Here is a 22,399-nt window from a genome sequence, read left to right as displayed (position 1 = left end):
GTCCAGCAGCACCGCACTTGTATTCAGACTCAAAATAAACTACAGCTCCCAGCAGCAAGGACTGCTAGGAACTGTAGTTTATTGTGAGTCTGATTACAAGTGCGGTGCCAGGGTCGGACTGGGGCATGCAGGGCCCCCCGGGGGAATGCAGTGGTATGGGCCCATGTTTAGGGGTGTGGCCATTCTGCAGAGGGGGTGTGGCCTGCCAAATCATTAGTTTGACTAACCATTAGAGAGTGCAACGTCTGGGCCCCTTCATAAATATATACAGTACTGCTGCATGCATGATAATGTACCAGATTAATAACAGATTAATAACAGCAATGCACTGTAAAAAATACACCATAGTCCAGTATAAGGTAACATATGTATAATGTATAATTCAAGTTCAAAGTCTGGATCCTGATCCTTAGAGGTGGGGGTGGGCCCCCAGTCAGTGGGGCCTACCGGTGGTTTTCACTGTACCCCTGTGGGCCAGTCCAAGCCTGTGCTGGATCACTAGTGCAGTGCGGTGCTGACGGACACCGGCGGCAGTAACAGACTCTGACTAGGTACACAGCAATTGTTATATAGCACAGTGCTATAGATCTATTTGTTGTTGAAGATAATAAAAAAGTGCCAGTGTTTGGGAGAAGGGACTGTAGTACCTGGAAAACTACATGATTTTCATGCATGTTAGATGTAAGTAAATAGTAAGTGAAAACTTTAACTTGTTGAGTGTAATAAAGAAAATACATATCTTACCTATTTCAAGGCCATGTTCAAGGAAATGTATATCAGTTAATTGTATAATTGATCATTTTATCTTGGAAGTGATGGCACCCTGATGTTTTTTCTAACAGGAAACAAGTTCTACCATCTAACTAATGGTGTTTGGATAATGGCTGGGTCCATTTGAGGCTTATCTCACAGCAGCTCATTAGCATTTCATTCAGGATACAGTCAAGATGCTGGCGTTTGGCATCCCGGCGGTTGGAAAGCGGACGCCAGCATCCCAAAACTGCTCGGAATGCTGATGCTGGCATCCCAACATAGATAGCGATGCAGAATGGCAAAATCCGGATCGAGTTGGTGCCAAAGTCTCCACTGGCAAGCCACGTGGGAGGGTTAGGGTTTAGGCAGCGAGGGTGGGAGGGTTAGGGTTAGGCTGCAGGGAGGGAGATTAGGAAGGGTGGGTTAGGGTTAGGCACCACTGATGAGGCTTTGGGGGGGAGGGGGTTAAGGTCAGGCTGTGAGAAAGGTGGGTTAGAGGGGAGGGATGGTGTAATATGAATATGAGACACTACTGTGCAGTGTAATGTGAATGAGGGACACTACTGTGTGGCATAATTTGAATTGGAAGTACTATTGTGTTCACGCCCTTCCCCCACAAGACCATGCCCCATTTCTAATTCTCACACCTTTTTCCAAATTTGTGTAGGGGGGGGCGCCAGCCCCTTACTTTGCAAGGGGCGCTCGGACCCCTAGATACACCCCTGATCCCATGGTACTAATGTGGACCCCAGCATCCTCTAGGACGTAAGAGAAAATAGTTTCTTATTTTATACTTATTGGATACAATTGCGCCTCCATTCATTCATGTTGCTTTTGTTCAGCAGCCATGAGGACATCATCAACTTCAGAAGAAGAGGTGGAAGAAGGTAAAGGGTGAGAGAATAGAAGAGGAATAAGAAATTAAAGAATGTGTAGGCAAGAGTAAAGGAAATTTGTGTGGGTGGGGATACTGTAGGAGCTGTGAGGGGCTGCAAGCAAGAGACAGGAGAAAGGGCTGTGGTGATAGGGGATACAGGCTGTGACAGAGACAGCTTGTTTTCACATAAGGTTAATGGGGAGCAGCAGGTGTGTGCAGAGATGGAGCCATAAACAGCATGGTGTAATGAGATCCAGTCCAAGTTTTACTAGGACCAGTGGTAAGTCACGAACAAGGCTAATTAGCAGCACCTGACATCTGCTTTTAAAGTTGTGTCAGTGCAGATCCACAGGGCTTCCAATGGTGAACCATTCGCCTGGACAATAGGCTTGGGGTATGTGGTTACGATAGGAATTCATATGGATTTGTTACCAACTTGCTTGTGAACTGTAAATTGCCATGTTGTGAAGTATAAGCTGTCCAAAGCTAACCTGATGCTGTTTACCTGCCTGTGAAAAAAGGAACTGCTTGAATCTCTTAATCCAGTGCAGGTGATCCTTTGACATTACACAGACAGAGGCAATGCAGCAGGAAGCATGGCGTCTATGGTCCACCAATGTTTCAGAGGTCAGTGGAGGTTGTGCTAAGCTCATCCAATTATGGACTCCTCATATCTTATGCATACTCCTCCAATCAGAGCTCAGCACATGCTCCTCTGACCCTTTTTCAGAGTACAGGTTGAGTATCCCATATCCAAATACTCCGAAATACGTAATTGTTTGAGTGAGCATGAGCTAGTGAAACCTATGTTTTCTGATAGATCAATGTACACAAACTTTGCTTAATACACAAAGTTATTAAAAATATTGTATTAAACGACCTTCAGGCTGTGTGTGTAAGTTGTATAAGAATCAAATGAATTGTGTGTATGTACACAAACTTTATTTAATGCACAAAGGGGGTAATTCCAAGTTGATCGCAGCAGGAATTTTGTTAGCAGTTGGGCAAAACCATGTGCACTGCAGGGGGGGGGGGCAGATATAACATGTGCAGAAAGAGTTAGATTTGGATGGGTTATTTTATTTCTGTACATGGTAAATACTGGCTGCCTTATTTTTACACTGCAAATTAGATTGCAGATTGAACACACCACACCCAAATCTAACTCTCTCTACACATGTTATATCTGCCCCCCCTGCAGTGCACATGGTTTTGCCCAACTGCTAACAAAATTCCTGCTGCGACCAACTTGGAATTACCCACAAAGTTATTAAAATACTGACTAAAATTACCTTCAGGCTGTGTGTAGAAGGTGTATATGAAACATAAATGCATTCTGTGCTTAGACTTGGGTCTCATCACCATGATATCTCATTATGGCATGCAATTATTACAAAATACGGAAAAATGTGATATCCAAAATACTTGTCCCAAGCACTTTGTATATGGGATACTCAACCTGTATTATGGGATTGCTGACTGAACAGTGAGCTGTAAAGAACTCTTCTGCTGCTCCCCAACTGCTCCATCATGCACAACCAGGGTGGGTGGCAGAGGGGTCCCCTGGGTCCCACCGGGCCGTAGGCGGTCGCCGGTACCGCCTTGTCAGTAATCTGGGGCCACATGTTCATATAACTAATACAGGAAATGATCTGAGCTCACATTGTGGGAGACATGCCCAATGTAAAGTCCATTTCAAAAGCTAAATAAAAATAAGTGACGTTGCTCACCACAGGGAAGTTAAGGCACAACCAAATTACTTTATGCAGCACTTCCTCATGAGAATATATATATATATATATATATATATATATATATATACATACATACATACATACATACATACATACATTTAAACAATTATTATTACATTATAATATTGCAGCAGGTTATTTTCCTCATGGGGCAAATGCACACAACTCAAAATAGGTGAGAGATTCACCTCACAGCGATGAGATCACATTTGGTGCATGTTTTTTTATATACTTTTCCTTTCTTCTCCCCATGTACTGCTCATTTGACTCTCATTTAACCATAACATAGTTCAGATCATTGACAAGACAGAAGCATAAGTAGCAGCCTCTCACCCAGAGAGTCTGCAGTGATCTGCAGTCACTGATACTCATCAAAGTAGCTAACAGCACCTGGTGTGGGGTGGGGCTTATGATGGATAACAAATAACTAGTCCCTTTCCCAGACTTGTGTGTGCTATTTTTATTCATTAAATTGGGTTTAAATACAGTATTTGTGAAATATTATTATATGAAACTAACAAACCAGATTAAATGTCCCATAATACAGTTAGGCATTTCATACAAATAAAACGTGATATAAAGGGCCTTCCCGTGTGTGAAAGCTTACTATTTATGGGCCCCATTATTGAGAGATTGCAATCTAAATTTCAGACATGCTTTATATTATGTACCTGCTGGAGCAACTCTAGATGTTTTGTATAAACAGCCCATAAAATGGCGTTTTCTATAATACTTTGGCCCTCCATTTGTTGCACATACATGTAACTGGAACCTGTCACCCACTGCTTGGGTCTCTCCAGAGCAAAGATGAAAGCTTCAGGTTACTCACCACTAAATTCTCTTATAGAGAAGAGAAGAAATTTGGTGAAAAGCCCAATAAATTAGAAAACCACTCCAAGCCTAGTTGCAAAACAAAATATCATTTTAGAGATTCTTATATCTTTAGCAGACAAAAGGGGTAATATTGTCTCAAACTGACCAAGCTATATAAATTGGTTGCATAGTGTATTACTTCTGGCCTCACAGCATAATCTGAAGGGGGTAACTACATGCAACAGTGATTATGTTCCAACTACACTTTGTGACTGATATAATATTACTTCCCTGCCTTTCCCATGAGAACAGAATTACTAAAAAGGAAACACAAATTAAGCATTTATAAAAGGAATAGTAAAAACATGTATTTTGCCATAATGGCGCTCCACAGGACACCATATTCGTAAATAGAGTGGAGTTTTGTTTTTTAGCAGTTTTCCTGTACATTTGTTTTTATTTTGAAGCAGTGTTAAATATAACTAACTCTATGCAAAAAAATATTTTAATTAACTAGAACATTGCAGCCAATAAGATGCTTGAGCAATAGGCACACATGTAATGCCAACATGTAAACTGACATAACCAAAGGGATACTCTGAAAAGCTGTGTCATGCTTCGCATACCTGCCTGGCGCTTAGCCAGGGACTGTTCTACTCCTTCCAGAGGAACCGGGATAAGCCTCCTGAGTCCCTACATTTCCAGTTTTCATGGGTTTATTATCACCCACTGGGGGTCATTCCGAGTTGTTCGCTCGTTATTTTTCTTTCGCAACGGAGCGATTAGTCGCAAATGCGCAATGTCCGCAGTGCGACTGCGCCAAGTAAATTTGCTATGCTGTTAGGTATTTTACTCACGGCATTACGAGGTTTTTTCTTCGTTCTGGTGATCGTAATGTGATTGACAGGAAGTGGGTGTTTCTGGGCGGAAACTGGCCGTTTTATGGGAGTGTGTGAAAAAACGCTACAGTTTCTGGGAAAAACGCGGGAGTGTCTGAAGAAACGGGGGAGTGTCTGGGCGAACGCTGGGAGTGTTTGTGATGTCAAACCAGGAACGAAACTGACTGAACTGATCGCAGATGCCGGGTAAGTGTGGAGCTACTCAGAAACTGCTAAGAAGTGTCTATTCGCAATTTTGAGAATCTTTCGTTCGCAATTTTGATAAGCTAAGATTCACTCCCAGTAGGCGGCGGCTTAGCGTGTGCAAAGCTGCTAAAAGCAGCTTGCGAGCGAACAACTCGGAATGAGGGCCACTGCTAGATATCTGTACCCAAATCAGTTAGCTTCACAGTACCACAACACACTGGGATATACAGCTTTACTGTACCATAACATAAAAGACAGATGTGGACATTTCTAAATGGTTTATCTATACAGATTAAAACACAAAAACAGAACTTGTTATAAAGTAAAGTAGAGTTATGGTGGGTTTAAATAAAACAGGCATTTATGCATTTGTGACATATGAGGAGATCGGCCCCCAGGACTGCTGGCAGAAGGGTGTGACAGAGCTACACAGCTTCTGTCACACACTCACTATTGTCTGGTATCAATATAAACAATAGGGACCCTACTAGGATAAATACACACATAGCCTGCGCTAATAATGCTCTCATCATAACAAATACACATTTGTCAAACTAATGTTCAGCAAATGCAGCAAGTAAACACAAGGTATAGATGAAAAGTACAATACACATTGTGCATACGGAAATCAGCTTTTGCAGGTGAGCGCTAGTCGCACACCATTCACATTATACACAGAGCAATAGGTGCACTATCAGAAGGACAGGTTTTATCCTGCCAGACAGGCATCTTACCTGCGCTTATGCCTCACCAATTACACATGTAAACGAGAGCAGACTGTAACAATATTTAGTTTATAATGACAAGAGCCTGTTACATCAGTAGGATAGGGGGATCTTATACCCATGCAATCAGATACCTTTCTACAGCACAGACTACACAAAGGTCTCCAATACACACAGTAACATGGCAGTTTTCATGGATCACCTTGTGGCTGTATCTTAAAATCAATCATTTTTACAAGCAACCCAACCTATATTATACAAAAATGTAAGTCAGTTTGCTAAAGACATACGCTATAACACACCTGTAAAACAAAGCACAAGGTCCATAAGCTGTAATGCTGGTTTAACATCTTTGGATGAACAAACTGCCCCTTACCTAATACACTGAGGCCGGAGATGGGCAGATCAGACACATCTCTGCCCCATATTCCTATTCTCAGTTTGGAAATGACAGCACTCACCGGTCACAGCCCAGGGAGGGCCGGCTGCTATTACTGAGCAGGACCAGAAATTCCAGTTCTCTTACATTGCTGCTTTCCTGGGGAGGCTGGGCCGGCCTACGTGGTGTCAGGTTGCACAGAGCCAGCATTTGTAGCACCTTCCAAAACAAACATATCACATACCTAGATGTGCCTATACCTGTTGACTTCATACTTAACCCTTTCCTCGCTGTGTCAGACCCCCAAACAGTGTGCCTTTCCATAAAATGATATATTATTTCATTTTTAGTTCAAATATTTTTTAGTAGATGGATCTAGGTGTACATTCAACTAAGCATGCAACTTGTCATTCTAGCAAATATGACAATTGTTTTGTAGTCCACTTATGCAGCATAAATGACTCTTCTCTAGAGATTGAATAAAACTATTGCTATACTATATTCTCCTTGTATGTGACAGGAAACTACAATCACTGCAAAGTTCCTGTCCAAAATCCTGTCATGCTGACTATAAATGCGTAAGTACATTGACGGTAAGTAAATGTCATTTCAGAAGGTGTGCATGCAGTAGACCTCCTGAAATTCTATACATTTATCATTTGTCTCACTGCCAGGGATTCATTCAGACATCGGAGTGAATGCCATTGAGCCCAGATTGAGTGTATACACTGGAATGAGTTTAAGGAAGAATGGAACAATCATGCTCCATCCTTCATTAGCTTAAACAAGTTCACCAGCGACATTTCTAGGTTTTGATGTGCACTAACACTGGCTGCACAAATATTGCTGGCTAAAGAGATTTATTTTTTTTGCTTTTTGCTGTCATTTTGGCTTGTCAACACTTTTTTAAATGGACCCCTAAGTTGGAAGGGTTGTTTTTGTCCTTGTACTGAAGAAAAGTACAGTTGCAAGTTCAATATTCAAAGCTCTAAGGGGCTAATTCAGACCTGATCGCTGCTGTGCGTTTTCTCACAGCAGCAATCAGGTCTGAACGGCGCATAACAGGCAGAGGCAGTCACTGGGTGGGAGGGGGTGTGCCAGCGGTGTTTGGCCGCTGTTTAGGGAGGTGCGGTCCGGGCAACGCAGGCGTGCCCGGACCGCTGGGGAGGGCGACCCGGGCAGCAACGTGTAGCTCCATGCCAGCGCGCAGGAGCTGCGCCTGCTGGGAGCTACTCTTCCAGTACAAAAGAATTGCCGCTGTGCGATGCTTTTGTACTTGTGCGGGTGGGGTAGGGGAGTTTCGGGCCTGACATGTGGGGTCGGGAACCTCTGGCCCGCAAATCCATGTGATCCGGCAACGCCAGGCTCACCAACCGAGAGAGATGCTGGGCACCCACTGAGATTTTGTTACCAGTGGGTGCCCTGCTCCTTCCCTACAGCAGCAGCCGGAGGCAGGAGCTCACTCCTGAGCTCCGGCTTCCAGCTCTGGCAGTGTGCGTGTGTGGCGCTATGGGAGATGTCATGACTTCTCTCCACTATTTTGAGATGTCATGACTTCTCTCCACTATTTTGAGATGTCATGACTTCTCTCCACTATTTTGAGATGTCATGACTTCTCTCCACTATGGGAGATGTCATGACTTCTGGACTGACTTACAGCAGTCCAGAAGCAGGAGCAGGGCTGGTGAGTATTGTGGGTTTTTCTTTCTTTTAATGCGTGTGAGCGGGCATAACTACAGGGGGCAAACAACTGACTGGGGGCATAACTACTGGGGGGCAAACAACCGACTGGGGGCATATCTAATGGGACCATATCTACTGGGGCATAACAACTGACAGGGGGCGTATCTACTGGGGCATATTTACTGGGGGCATAACTACTGACTGGGGGCAGGCTAATTTTTAAGTTGATAATTTTTGTATGCCCCCCGAAGGATTTTATAAATATCCAAATGTCCCTTGGTAGAAAAAAGGTTCCCCACCCCTTTTCTAGAAGGTGCTAGATAAATGAGAAGTAGAATCTGATTGGTTGCTATGGGAAACATCCCATCCTAAACAGAACTCCCATCTTAGTAAATTTACCCCTAACAGTCCAGGTTTAAGGGACAGCCATGCTTGAGCACAGGTGACTTAATTAGTATCTCAAATATTTTGATTTAGCCATCTGTGCTGAAGTCTGGATATAAGTAAAACATGCACTGTTATACCACTTTTACACCAAAATCCCAGGTTTGACCCAGGATTTGTAACTCCCCCCCCCCCCCCCCCCCCATTTATACCGCAGTGCCATATTCCCAGATCAGCACTGTTTACACTGCACTCGGGTGCAGCGTCTTGTGGGCCGGCGCTTAGAGATGATGTAATCTCCAAGTGCTGGGAAACACTGCAGACCGGTGCTCCGGAGCATCTCGTCGGGGACAAGCACAGCAATCTGGAAGTTGCTGTGCTGTCCCCAGCCGCTGCACGGCAACTAGCACGGCACCGCTGTCTGCATAGACAGCGTGCGCCGTGACCCCGAGCCTCCCGACCTCCCGCAAGACACTGCGGTACGGGAGGTTTGCCATGTTGTAAATAAGTGCCGGGTCGGCTGACCCGCTTACCCATTTACACTGCCTCCTACCCGGGTCTTACCCATTTTCCAACCCTGCGTACAAGCCGGGTTGGATTCCCGAGAAAGTGGACCCAGGGTTTAGGAGAAGGACCATTTTATACCGCCTGCAGTGCCGGGATTTTGCGTGCTCCCGTGCAAAATCCCGGGATATTTCAGGCGGTGTAAAAGGTTTATAGTGCCTTGAAGGCCGAGGTTGGTAATGTCTGCTCTAAGTCAGCACTTATTACCACAGATAAACTGGTGGTGTGTAATCATAAATACTGTATATGTACATGCACTATTGTAGACAACTGAAGACTTTGTTATTATCACATGCACCGTAAAAGCCTCGATATATTAGCACTGCAATCCAAAAAGCAAGCATTAACGAAAGAGTAAAGTACCACAATACACCAAAGAATGATTAAATGACATGGTTACAATTTATGTACTTATGTAAATAGTTGCTTTTTGCATCATAACCATAATCTGTATAAAACTAGGAAGGTACAATCTAGTTAGGTACAGTAGCACCACAATTCTTCCACTTAAGGTTGATGGACTCTGAATACAATACTTGTATCCTAGGTGATGCCGGAAAAGAATGTTGAAATTAAATTTTTATATGCTGAAACAAGGTACTTATCCATATTGCTTCGGCAAATAATGACTTTTCAATGCCACTTTAGTAAAGGTTTCTTCATTTTATGTTTTGCAATATGTTGCCACAAGAAGAAACTATAATTGCACAACAGATAGGAGAAAAAAAAAAAAAAAGGAACTGTGTTGAAGATGGGTATAGGCGTGCACATTTAGCAGAGCTTAAACAGCACAGCCTTAACAGGGCGTGACCTTATTTCAGTATACTACTGGCAAAATATGTTTATGCTTCAAGTACTGAACAGGTTTCATAGAACACACAAATGCAGCACACCTCACTCAATGTTGCTTATAGGAGTTTGACGTATTTGTGCCTTAAAATAAGTAGAACAAGAATTAAGCACATTTATATACACAGGATTAGTCGGAAACATGTCAAAATATGTCCAGATCTACAACACTAGGATATGCGCCAGGTTTACGCTAGGAGTAATAAGTGCCTAGACTTAGCACCATGGTAGTACATAGAAAACGTAGCAATAGTGTATAGAGGTGGCCTGACGGTTATTTTTAAATGTGTGTATCATTATACTATACATACACAATAACAATGTAATTAAGTGTCAAATACGCATACAAGATAAGTGTTTGTACAGTGTTCATAATAAATGCGGAAGTCCTATTTATCATATGAAGAATAATTAATTCAAACTTCATTTGGGAATCTTGTTTCCTGTCGGAGACCAAATGGAAATATTATTGTAGTAATGCGCACAGACGTCCAAGACTTCATATAGCCACAAATACAGGAGCACGCTCTTTCTGGCATTCAGTATAATTTGCCGGCACTTGGTATCCCGGCGGTCATAATACCGACCCCGGGATCACAAAGAATGCAATGCCGAAGGGGTGAGTTGAGGCTGTTCTCCCCTCTCTCTAACCCTCCCTTCCCGAGGCCTAAACCAAACCCTCCCTCCCCTGCAGCCTAACCATAACCCTAATGGGCACTACACACTGCGCGACCCGCCGCCGAGCTGCTCGACCGCCGATATGGCAGACGGGCGACCCGGCGGCGGGGATAGGTGACGGGGGAGTGAAGTTTCGTCACTCCTCCCGTCAACCGGCCCCATAGCAGTGCATGCAAATATAGACGAGATCGTCCATATTGGCCTGCATGCATAAGCGACGGGGCACCAACGATGAACAAGCGCGGGGCCGCGCATCATTCCTGCCTCCACACTGAAAGATAAAAGGATTTTAATACCTACCGGTAAATCCTTTTCTCTTAGTCCGTAGAGGATGCTGGGGTCACCATTAGAACCATGGGGTATAGACGGGGTCCGCAGGAGACATGGCCACTTTAAGACTTTGAAACGGTGTGAACTGGCTCCTCCCTCTATGCCCCTCCTCCAGACTCCAGTTATAGGAACTGTGCCCAGGGAGACGGACATTTAGAGGAAAAGATTTATTGTTAAACGAAGGTGAGATACATACCAGCTCACACCAAAAACACGCCGTACAACGTGGCATTCAACAGAACTCAAGTCAACGACATAAACAATGTCAGCAACAGGCTGACTATAAACGTAACACAACCTGTGTGTAACCATAACTAATAACTGCAGATACAGTACGTACTGGAACGGGCGCCCAGCATCCTCTACGGACTAAGAGAAAAGGATTTACCGGTAGGTAGTAAAATCCTATTTTCTCATACGTCCTAGAGGATGCTGGGGTCACCATTAGAACTATGGGGTTTATACCAAAGTTCTAGGACTGGCGGGAGAGTGCAGATGACTCTGCAGCACCGATTGAGCAAACATGAGGTCCTCCTCGGCCAGGGTATCAAACTTGTAAAACTTTGCAAAAGTGTTTGAACCCGACCAAGTAGCTGCTCGGCAAAGTTGTGATGCCGGGACCCCCCGGGCAGCCGCCCAGGACGCTCCCACCTTTCTGGTATAATGGGCCTTCACCGATTTCGCTACTGGCAATCCAGCCGTAGAATGAGCATGCTGAATCGTAGCACAGATTCAGCGAGCAAGAGTCTGCTTGGAAACAGGAGCCCCAATCTTGTTGGGATCATACAGAACAAACAGAGCCTCCGTTTTCCTAATCTGAGTGACAAACTTTTAAAGCTCTGACCACATCGAGAGACTTCGACTCCACTAAGGCGTCAGTAGCCACTGGCACCACAATAAGGTATGTTTACGTGGAACGATGGAACCACCTTCGGCAGAAATTGCTGACGAGTCCTCAACTCTGCTCTATCTTCATGGAAGATCAAATAAGGGCTCTTGTGAGACAAAGCCGCTAACTCCGATACCCGCCTTGCGGATGCCAAGGCCAACAACATGACCAGTTTCCAAGTGACGAATTTCAACTCCACATTCTGTAAAGGTTCAAACCAATGTGATTGAAGGAACTGCAACACCACGTTAAGATCCCATAATGCCACTGGGGGCACAAATGGAGGTTGGATGTGCAACACGCCTTTCACGAAAGTCTGAACTTCTGGAAGGGAGGCCAATTGTTTTTGAAAGAAAACCGATAAGGCTGAAATTTGTACTTTAATTGAGCCCAACTTTAAGCCTGCATCAAAACCAGCTTGTAGAAAATGGAGAAAACGTCCTAACTGAAATTCTTCCGTAGGAGCATTATTGGATTCACACCAAGACACATATTTTCTCCAAATATGGTGGTAATGTTTAGACGTTACTCCTTTCCTAGCCTGAAGAAGTGTGGGAATGACTTCACTGGGAATACCCTTTCGGGCTAGGATCTGGTGTTCAACCGCCAAGCCGTCAAATGCAGCCGCGGTAAGTCTTGATACACGCACGGCCCCTGCTGTAACAGATCCTCTCATAGAGGAAGAGGCCAGGGATCTCCTATGAGTAACTCCTGAAGATCTGGATACCAAGCCCTCCTTGGCCAGTCTGGAACTATGAGGATCACCTGAACCTTTGTTCTTCTTATGATCTTTAGTACCTTTGGAATGAGAGGAAGTGGAGGGTATACATACACCGACTGAAACGCCCATGGTGTCACTAGGGCGTCCACTGCTATTGCTTGAGGGTCCCTCGACCTGGAACAATATCTCTGAAGTTTCTTGTTGAGACGAGACGCCATCATGTATATTTGAGGAATTCCCCAAAGACCTGTCACTTCTGTGAATACCTCTTGATGGCGATCGTGTCTGCTGAGGAAGTCTGCTTCCCAGTTGTCCACTCCTGGAATGAAGATCGCTGACAGGGCACTTGTATGCCTTTTCGCCCAGCGGAGAACCTTTGTTGCCTCCGCCATTGCCGCTCTGCTTTTGTTCCGCCCTGGCGGTTTATGTACGCTACTGCTGTTATATTGTCCGAATGGATCGAGACGGGCAGATTGCGAAGCAGATGTTCCGCTTGAAGAAGGCTGTTGTAAATGGCCCTTAACTCCAGAACGTTAATGTGCAGACAAGTCTCCTGGCTTGACCATCTTCCCCTGGAAGTTTTCCCCCTGTGTGACTGCCCCCCAGCCTCGGAGACTCACATCCGTGGTTACTAGGATCCAGTCCTGGATCCCGAATCTGCGCCCCTCTAGGAGGTGAGAGCTGTGCAGCCACAACAGGAGTGAGATTCTGGTCTTGGCAGACAGAATTATTTTTCGGTGCATGTGCAGGTGGGATCCGGACCACTTGTCCAACAGGTCCCACTGGAACACTCTGGCATGGAACCTGCCAAACTGAATGGCCTCGTAGGCCGCCACTATCTTCCCCAGCAAACGAGTGCATTGATGGATTGACACTCTTGCTGGTTTCAGAATTTGTTTGACCAGGCTCTGAATTTCCAGAGACTTTTCCACTGGAAGAAAAACAGTGTCGTCGGAATCAACTGATTTTGGCAAGTTTAGAAGCCAACCATGTTGTTGCAAAACTGCCAGGGAGAGTGTAACGTTCTGCACCAGTTGGTACCTGGACCTCGCCTTTATTAGGAGATCTTCCAAGTACGGGATAATTGTGACTCCTTGCTTGCGAAGGAGAACCATCATTTCCGCCATCACTTTGGTCTGTCCACGGCTCCGAGGATTTTCACCAAACGGCAACGTCTGAAATTGGTAATGACAAACCTGAACAGCAAACCTCAGGTAAGCCTGATGCGGAGGATAAATGGGAACATGTAAGTAGGCATCGTTTATGTCCACCGACACCATAAAATCCCTTCCTCCAGACTGGAGATCACTGCTCGGAGAGACTCCATCTTGAATTTGAATTTTCTTAGGTAGAAATTTAGGGATTTTAGGTTCAGGATTGGTCTGACCGAGCTGTCCGGCTTCGGAACCACAAACAGGCTCGAAGAAAAGCCTTCTCCCTGTTGTGACGGGGGAACCCTGATAAGACCTGATTTTGACACAACTTTAGTATTGCGTTGCATACCACCTCCCTGTCCGGAAGAGAAGCTGGTAAGGCCGATTTAAAAAATCGGCGAGGGGGAACGTCCTGAAACTCTAGTTTGTACCCCTTTGACACTATTTCTAAAACCCATGGGTCCAGGTCCGAACGAACCCAGAACTGACTGAAGAGTTTGAGACGTGCCCCCACTGGTGTGGACTCCTGCAGAGGAGCCCCAGCGTCATGCGCTGGATTTGGCAGAAGCCGGGGAGGACTTCTGCTCCTGGGAACCTGCCAAGGCCGGTGATCTTTTACCCCTTCCCCTTCCTCTAGTAGAAAGGAAGGAAGAACCTCGGCCTTTCCTGTATTTATTGGGCCGATAGGACTGCATCTGATAGTGGTGTGTTTTCTTTTGTTGTGAAGGAACGTAACGCCAAAATTATGACTTACCCGAGGTAGCCGTAGATACCAAATCAGCGAGACCGTCACCAAACAAGACACCTTTTATATGGCAGAGCTTCCATATTTTTCCTGGAGTCAGCATCAGCATTCCATTGATGGATCCACAATGCTCGCCTAGCTGAGACTGCCATAGCATTGGCCTTCGATCCCAAAAGGCCAATATCTCTCGCCGTTTCCTTTAGGTAAGCCGCAGCATCTCTGATATAACCCAGTGTCAAAAGGACGCTATCCTTAACTTGTCATCTGATATAGATACCCTAGATATCTACCCACTTTTCGATAGCACTACTCACCCACGCAGATGCAATGGCTGGTCTGAGCAGCGTACCCGTGGTGGCATAAATGGATTTTAATGTATTTTCCTGCTTCCGATCCGCAGGGTCCTTAAGGGCTGCCGTGTCAGGAGACGGGAGAGCCACCTTTTTAGACAACCGCGATGGGGCCTTGTCCACAATGGGGGGGTGACTCCCACTTTTCCCTATCCCCAGAGGGAAACGCATAGGCCACCTGAATCCTTTTGGGAATCTGAAACTTTTTGTCAGGGCTTTCCCAAACCTTTTCAAAAAGAGGGTTCAGTTCATGAGGGAGGAAACGTTACCACAGGTTTCTTTTCCTTATACATACAGACCCTTTTATCAGGAACAGCAGGGTCCTCGGAGATATGTAATACGTCTTTTTTCGCCACAATCATGTACTGAATGCTCTTTGCTAATTTTGGATCCAATCTGGCATCACTATAGTCGACACTGGAGTCCGTGTCGGTATCCGTGTCTGCCAACTGGGCAAACTAACGTTTTTGTGACCCCGAGGGGGTCTGGACTTGTAATAACACATCCTCCACAGATTTCTTCCATGCCTGGTTCTGAGATTAAGATATATCTAATCTCTTACTAATAAGAGACACATTAGCATTCAAAATATTTACCCAATCAGGAGTCGGCGGTGCCGACAGGGTCACTCCCACAGCCGTTTGTGTCCCTATTACAGTCTCCTCCTGGGAAGAGCCTTCAGCCTCAGACATGCCGACACACGTGTACAAAACACCCACAGACACACCGTGCATATAGGGGACAGACCCACAGTAAAGTCTGTCAGAGACACAGAGGGAGTTTGCCAGCTCACAACCCAGCGCCTAATCACCGGTTCTGAAACACTGAAGAATGCCCCAGACCTGCAGCGCTTTTATATTAAATATATATTGCACCAATATTTCTGTGCCCCCCCCCCCTCCCCCCCGTTTTGCACCCTGATACTTATTCAGAAGTGTGAGGAAGGACCAGCGTCTCTGCAGCCTGTGTAGAGGAAAATGGCACTGAGCTGGGAGAGCTGTGAGGACGAAGCCCCGCCCCCTTAATGGCGTGCTTCAGTCCCGCTTTTTTTTAAATATATATTTATACTGGCGGGAGTTAGGACAGTGCCTAGGCACTTATGTCCCCTCTTGGCAGTTTATTTTGAAGCTTTTCTGCTGCCCAGGGTGCCCCCCGCGCCCTGCACCCTGTAGTGCTGCTGTGTGTGTGGGAGAATGGCGCGCAGCGTGCGATCGCTGTGCGGTACCTCAGAATGCCGTCACTGAAGTCTTCTTGATCTTCTTCTACTCACCTGTCTTCTGGCTCTGTAAGAGGGTTGACGGCTGGCTCTGGGAACGAGCATCTAGGCGTACCTAGCGATCTAACCCTCAGGAGCTAATGGTGTACTGTAGCCAGAAGCAGGGCCTTTGAACTCACTGGAAGTAGGTCATACTTCTCTCCCCTTAGTCCCACGAAGCAGGGAGACTGTTGCCAGCAGTCTCCCTGAAAATAAAAAACCTAACAAAAGTATTTTTCAGAGAAACTCAGTACAGCTCCTCAGAGTGCCTCCAGTCTGCCTGGGCACAATTCTAAAACTGGAGTCTGGAGGAGGGGCATAGAGGGAGGAGCCAGTTCACACCCTTTCAAAGTCTTAAAGTGCCCATGTCTCCTGCGGATCCCATCTATACCCCATGGTTCTAATGGTGACCCCAGCATCCTCTAGGACGTATGAGAAATGAACGGTATCTTGTTCATTAATGAACGAGATTGTTCATATCTTTCAGTAATATCGCCCAGTGTGTAGGGCCCATTACCCTCCCTCCGCAGCCTAACCCTAACCCCTCCTCCTCGCAGCCTAACCCTAACCTCCCTGGGTGGCGGTTAAACTAACCACCCTCAGCTCTAAACCTAACCCAGGCGCTACACTTACTAAGGTCGGGATGCTAGCTGTCGGGATTTCAACGTCTGTCTCCTGACCTTTTGGGGATTCTGGTGCCGGTACTCTGACAACCAGCAAATTAACTGGATCCCACTTATACCCCTTTCACATCGCACAAATAACCCGGTACCGACACGGCATATTGCCGTGTCGAACCGGGTCAGTATGCGATGTGAAAGCACACTGGGCGATTTAGCGGGTCGCCTGACCCGGTAAATCAACCCGGTAAAAAAGAAGGGTTTTACCCGGGTTGATTACCGGGTCAGGTGCGTTGTGAATGGGAGCCGTGTCGATGCGACACTGTTCCCATTCACAAGATAGGGAGAGGCGGCGCTGGAGATGAGCTCATCTCCCGACGCCGCCTCCACCCCCGCCCCTGCTGCTGCTGCGGCCTCCGTTGTCATGGCAACCGACCCGGTATATTGCCGGGTCGGGAAGCCTGCAACGGAGCGCAAATGCCGGATCCCACCAGGTAAGTACACGTTTGTCTTACCGGGTAGGACCCGGCATTTGCGGTGTGAATGCAGCATTACTGTACTCTCCCTGTGCTCCTGACATATACACTACCTACACCAGCATATTACTAGCCTTGAGCAATTAATCATAAGAGATATCATTGTTCAACTTAAATTTGCCCTTTTAGCTCTAGTATTGTACTTCAACCAGTTAATACTAAGAGATTACATTTAAGCACCACATTACACAAAGCTGTGCAGTGACCATCCAATTATTCACATCAGTCCCTGTCCCACATGACCTTACAGTCTAGATTGCCTACTACACACACTGTAAGGTCCATCCTAGTCAGCAGAAAATTATGTTTTACGGACAGTGGGAGAAACCACAGCACCCGAAGGATAACCACACGGAGTACATAAAACATCTGCACAGATTAGCCAATACAAGAGAACCCATGACTCCAGAACTGAGGCAGCAACGCAAACTACTGTGCCACAAGGTTAACGAACAAACAAGGGGCCTAATTCAGACCTGATCGCAGCAGCAAATTTGTTAGCTAATGGACAAAACCAATTGCACTGCAGAGGGAGCAGATATAACATGTACAGAGAAAGTTAGATTTAGGTGGGGTGTGTTTAAACTGAAATCTAAATTACAGTGTAAAAATAAAGCAGCCAGTATTTACCCTGAACAGAAACAACATAATCCACCCAAATCTAACTTTCGATGCACATGTTAATCTGCCCCCCCTGCAGTGCACATGGTTTTGCCCATTAGCTAACAAATTTGCTGCCGCGAACAGGTCTGAGTTATTTAAGAAAAATGTTTTAAGTACATGCTTTGGCCACCACTGCTTTTTAAACAGGCAAAAAGCAATAAGTAGTTAGGCCTCTTTTAGTATAGAAACAGTTCAAAGTAGAGCTAGTGCTCTTAATTAAACACCTACTAGTAATTATACAGCAAATAGCAAGGAAGCCTATAAGGGCTATGGCTAATTAGCTAACATTTAATATCCTGGAGTCAAAGGTCAGCAAAATTGTATAGAATATTTACATAGAAAATAAGAATTTACTCACCGGTAATTCTATTTCTCGTAGTCCGTAGTGGATGCTGGGAACTCCATAAGGACCATGGGGAATAGACGGGCTCCGCAGGAGACTGGGCACTCTAAAGAAAAGATTAGGTACTATCTGGTTTGCACTGGCTCCTCCCTCTATGCCCCTCCTCCAGACCTCAGTTAGGGAAACTGTGCCCAGAAGAGCTGACATTACAAGGAAAGGATATTTGGAATCCAAGGTAAGACTCATACCAGCCACACCAATCACACCGTACAACTTGTGATAACCTTACCCAGTTAACAGTATGAACAACAACTGAGCCTCACTCAATGGATGGCTCATAACAATAACCCTTATTTAAGCAATAACTATATAAACGTATTGCAGAAAGTCCGCACTTGGGACGGGCGCCCAGCATCCACTACGGACTACGAGAAATAGAATTACCGGTGAATAAATTCTTATTTTCTCTGACGTCCTAGTGGATGCTGGGAACTCCGTAAGGACCATGGGGATTATACCAAAGCTCCCAAACGGGCGGGAGAGTGCGGATGACTCTGCAGCACCGAATGAGCAAACACAAGGTCCTCCTCAGCCAGGGTATCAAACTTGTAGAACTTTGCAAATGTGTTTGAACCCGACCAAGTAGCCGCTTGGCAAAGCTGTAAAGCCGAGACCCCTCGGGCAGCCGCCCAAGAAGAGCCCACCTTCCTGGTGGAATGGGCCTTCACCGATTTTGGATGCGGCAATCCAACCGCAGAATGAGCCTGCTGAATCGTGCTACAGATCCAGCGAGCAATAGTTTGCTTTGAAGCAGGAGCACCCAGCTTTGTTGGGTGCATGCAAGATAAACAGCGAGTCAGTCTTCCTGACTCCAGCCGTTCTGGAAACATATATTTTCAAAGCCCTGACCAGTGCCGTAACTAGGCATTTTAGCGCTGTGTGCAAGAAACGACAGTGGCGCCCCCCCCCCCATGGAAGACAGGGGCAGTGCGCGCCGTAGGCGCGTGAAAAATTTATAGGGACGTGGCTTCACGGGGAAGGGGCGTGGCCACAAAATAATAGCAATTCATACTACGGTGCACAGTAGTCTACATTATTCAAATTACGCTGCACAGTAGCGCCACTACACCAGGTAGAGCCCCTTTTATACATTACAGCAGACAGCGTCCCCCTTTTTACACATTACAGCAGACAGTACCCCTTTTTACACATTGCGGCAGCCAGTCCCCCTTTTTACACATTGCGGCAGCCAGGCCCCCTCTTTACACATTGCGGCAGCCAGTCCCCCTTTTTACACATTGCGGCAGCCAGTCCCCCTTTTTACATATTGCGGCAGCCAGGACCCCTTTTTACACATTACGGCAGCCAGGCCCCCTTTTTACACATTGCGGCAGCCAGGCCCCCTCTTTACACATTGCAGCAGCCAGGACCCCTTTTTACACATTGCGGCAGCCAGGACCCCTTTTTACACATTGCGGCAGCCAGGACCCCTTTTTACACATTGCGGCAGCCAGGACCCCTTTTTACATATTGCGGCAGCCAGGACCCCTTTTTACACATTGCGGCAGCCAGGCCCCCTTTTTATACATTGCGGCAGCCAGGACCCCTTTTTACACATTGCGGCAGCCAGGCCCCCTTTTACACATTGCGGCAGACGGTGTCCCCCTGAGAGAGAGAGAGAGAGAGAGAGAGAGAGAGAGAGAGAGAGAGAGAGAGGGAGGGATATACTTACCTTCTCCCCGCTGACAGGCTCCTCGTGCTGGCATCTCCCTCTCGGTGCAGGCAGTGAGGTGAGAAGGAGGAGGAGGGAGGGGGACTGGAGCCGCAGCAGCGCTATTTGATTGGTAGTAAGCGCCGCTGCAGCATCCCCCTCTCCTTCCGTATTGGTTGCCTGGCGCTGCTGTGGATGCTGGGATGAAGGAACCGCATCCCAGCATCCATAACAGCCAATACAGAAGTAGAGGGGGATGCTGCAGCGGCGCTTACTACCAATCAAATAGCGCTGCTGCGGCTCCCTGCTCCCCCTCCCTCCTCCTCCTTGAACGCTGCCCGGCGCTAGTCTCTTCTCCCTCCAGCGCGGCGCACACAGCAGCCAGAGGCGGCATGTAATGAGTCAATTTGACTTATTACATGCCGCTGGCCGTTGCGCCCTCAGGGCAACTGCGGTGTGTGCCAAGCCCACTTGGCACACACGTAGTTACAGCCCTGGCCCTGACTACATCCAGCAACTTGGAGTCCTCCAAGTCCCGAGTAGCCGCAGGCACCACAATAGGTTGGTTCAAATGAAACGATGACACCACCTTTGGGAGAAATTGGGGACGAGTCCTCAATTCTGCCCTGTCCATGTGGAAGATCAGATATGGGCTTTTACATGACAAAGCCGCCAATTTCGACACACGCCTAGCCAATGCTAAGGCCAACAGCATGACCACTTTCCACATGAGATATTTTAGTTCCACGGTCTTAAGTGGCTCAAACCAGTGGGATTTCAGGAAATCCAACACAACGTTAAGATCCCAGGGTGCCACTGGTGGCACAAAGGGGGGCTGAATATGCAGCACTCCCTTAACAAATGTCTGAACCTCAGGTAGTGAAGACAGTTCTTTTTGAAAGAAAATGGATAGGGCCGAAATCTGGACCTTTATGGACCCCAATTTTAGGCCCATAGTCACCCCTGACTGTAGAAAGTGCAGGAAACGACCCAGTTGGAATTCCTCTGTAGGGGCCTTCCTGGCCTCACACCAAGCAACATACTTCCGCCATATACGGTGATAATGTTTTGCTGTCACGTCTTTCCTAGCCTTTATCAGCGTAGGAATAACTTCATCCGGAATGCCTTTTTCCGCTAGGATCCGGCGTTCAACTGCCATGCCGTCAAACGCAGCCGCGGTAAGTCTTGGAACAGACAGGGCCCTTGTTGCAACAAGTCCTGTCTGAGAGGCAGAGGCCATGGGTCCTCTGTGCGCATCTCTTGCAGTTCCGGGTACCAAGTCCTTCTTGGCCAGTCCGGAACGATGAGTATTGTTCTTATTCCTCTCTTTCTTACTATTCTCAGTACTTTTGGTATGAGAGGAAGAGGAGGAAACACATATACCGACTGGTACACCCACGGTGTCACTAGTGCGTCCACAGCTATCGCCTGAGGGTCCCTTGACCTGGCGCAATATCTTTTTAGCTTTTTGTTCCCATCGGTTTGCAATCAGTTGGAAGACTTCTTGATGAAGTCCCCACTCTCCCGGGTGGAGGTCGTGTCTGCTGAGGAAGTCTGCTTCCCAGTTGTCCACCCCCGGAATGAACACTGCTGACAGTGCTTGCACGTGATTCTCCGCCCATCAAAGAATCTTGGTGGCTTCCGCCATTGCCACCCTGCTTCTTGTGCCGCCCTGGCGGTTTACATGGGCGACCGCCGTGATGTTGTCTGACTGAATCAGCACTGGCCGGTTTTGAAGCAGGGGCTCTGCTTGACTCAGGGCGTTGTAAATGGCCCTTAGTTCCAGTATATTTATGTGTAGAGAAGTCTCCAGACTTGACCACAGCCCTTGGAAGTTTCTTCCCTGAGTGACTGCCCCCACCCTCGGAGGCTTGCATCCGTGGTCACCAGGACCCAGTCCTGTATGCCGAACCTGCGGCCCTCGAGAAGGTGAGCACTCTGCAGCCATCACAGAAGAGACACCCTGGCCCTTAGGGACAGGGTGATCAGCCGATGCATCTGAAGATGCGATCCGGACCACTTGTCCAACAGATCCCACTGAAAGATCCTTGCATGGAACCTGCCGAAGGGAATGGCTTCGTATGAAGCCACCATCTTTCCCAGGACTCGCGTGCAGTGATGCACCGATACTTGTTTTGGTTTCAGGAGGTCCCTGACCAGAGATGCTAATTCCTGGGCCTTCTCCACCGAGGGAAACACCTTCTTCTGTTCTGTGTCCAGAATCATGCCCAGGAAAAGCAGACGCGTCGTAGGAATCAGCTGCGACTTTGGAACATTCAGAATCCAGCCGTGCTGTAGTAACACATCCTGAGAGAGTGTTACGCTGATCAACAACTGCTCCCTGGACCTCGCCTTTATAAGGAGATCATCCAAGTACGGGATAATTATAACTCCCTTCTGCCGAAGGAGTATCATCATTTTGGCCATTACCTTGGTAAATATTCTCGGTGCCGTGGACAGGCCAAACAGCAATGTCTGGAATTGGTAATGACAGTCCTGTACCACAAATCTGAGGTACTCCTGGTGAGGTGGGTAAAT

The 22,399-nt window shown here is 46.8% G+C and overlaps 1 protein-coding gene across 3 annotated transcripts in view; it reads right to left on the bottom strand.

Moving 5' to 3' along the window:
- The window catches only part of ELF1 (E74 like ETS transcription factor 1), a 293,243-nt gene that overhangs the window by 93,344 nt on the left and 177,500 nt on the right, over positions 1 to 22,399 (bottom strand). The window contains exon 1 of one of the 3 annotated variants that reach the window (XM_063952881.1): positions 6,384 to 6,465. The exons of the other annotated variants lie outside the window; for them this stretch is intronic. The gene's annotated coding sequence lies outside the window, so the exon portion shown is untranslated. Of the gene's footprint in view, positions 1 to 6,383; positions 6,466 to 22,399 lie in introns of those variants that run through there. 3 annotated transcript variants of the gene reach the window in all.

This window comes from Pseudophryne corroboree, chromosome 2 (assembly GCF_028390025.1).
Source record: "Pseudophryne corroboree isolate aPseCor3 chromosome 2, aPseCor3.hap2, whole genome shotgun sequence".
Classification (NCBI taxonomy): Eukaryota; Metazoa; Chordata; class Amphibia; order Anura; family Myobatrachidae; genus Pseudophryne; species Pseudophryne corroboree.
The sequence above is the reverse complement of the archived record's forward strand: the minus strand, read 5'-3'. Positions and strand labels throughout refer to the sequence as shown.